The following is a 1,034-nucleotide window of genomic DNA, read 5'->3' as shown; positions in this document are numbered from 1 at the left end:
ACACAAATCCACCTTCTGAGATGTGAAGGTACCAATAATCGTAACGCTGTTTTAAAAGGAACAAGTATTTATTTGTCAGGATTAATAGTTATAATATAAAAAGAGATTAGATTTAATTAAGTAATTTCAAGAATCACACCAGTCGTTTTTAATGCATCCGCACGGTTCGGCTTTCGCTACTTGACTCCCCTAGAGCCACTCGCTGCTTGTTAGCCTTGCCACACTCATTCATTGACCAGGCTTACCATCTGTCGATGACAATATTAAACTAATTTTTTAATCCCGTAGAAATATATTTTCTGAATTTAATACGGCATCGATGAATTGTCCTATGGCTTAAATTATAATTAGCAATGTTTAGTCCAATACTTGTCAATAGACTTGCAATGATAAAAATGGCATTTCTGCTACTAATGTTTGATCTGTCTAGAGCAGCACAGAGATCTGGAGTGATTATGTCAATTTTAGAAGGCGGTCGAAAGTGAATTTCATCTTCAAAATTTGAAATTGTACGTGAAGGCAGACTAGACATAATTGATGAGAAAACTGTTGACCCCGAGAGTGGAATGTCATTAGCATTAACGTCTGTCAATAGATGTCATTTTCCTCAGTTATAATTGCATGTATGAAATCGATTATTATCAAAATAATCATTCGGGAAAGAGATAAATTGATAATTACCACTGTGATCCACTTCCATCATATCATCATTGGTAGCTGGAGATATTTCTAGAATATTATTGTCAATAAATCCGTAACGAGTTCCAGATTTTTGGGACAGAAAAAATAATTTCTTATCATCGTCGAGTAATTCTTCCACATTATTTTTCGAAATATCAAATAATTTATTTAGATTTTGTAAAAAAAAGTTCCTCTTTCTTCTTTTGTGCAACAAACTTTTTTTGTTTACAATTTTTTTGTAACAACAAAATTTTCACTGCTATCACCAATCAAATAAATTGAATTATTCATAGCTAATCATACTAATACTTATTATAATTATATTCAATATTCCAAAATTATTAATTATTAAA

Source organism: Rhagoletis pomonella, unplaced genomic scaffold (assembly GCF_013731165.1).
Source record: "Rhagoletis pomonella isolate Grant_MI unplaced genomic scaffold, Rhpom_1.0 Rhpom_scaffold_00009, whole genome shotgun sequence".
Taxonomy (NCBI): Eukaryota; Metazoa; Arthropoda; class Insecta; order Diptera; family Tephritidae; genus Rhagoletis; species Rhagoletis pomonella.
This window is presented reverse-complemented; position numbering follows the sequence as displayed.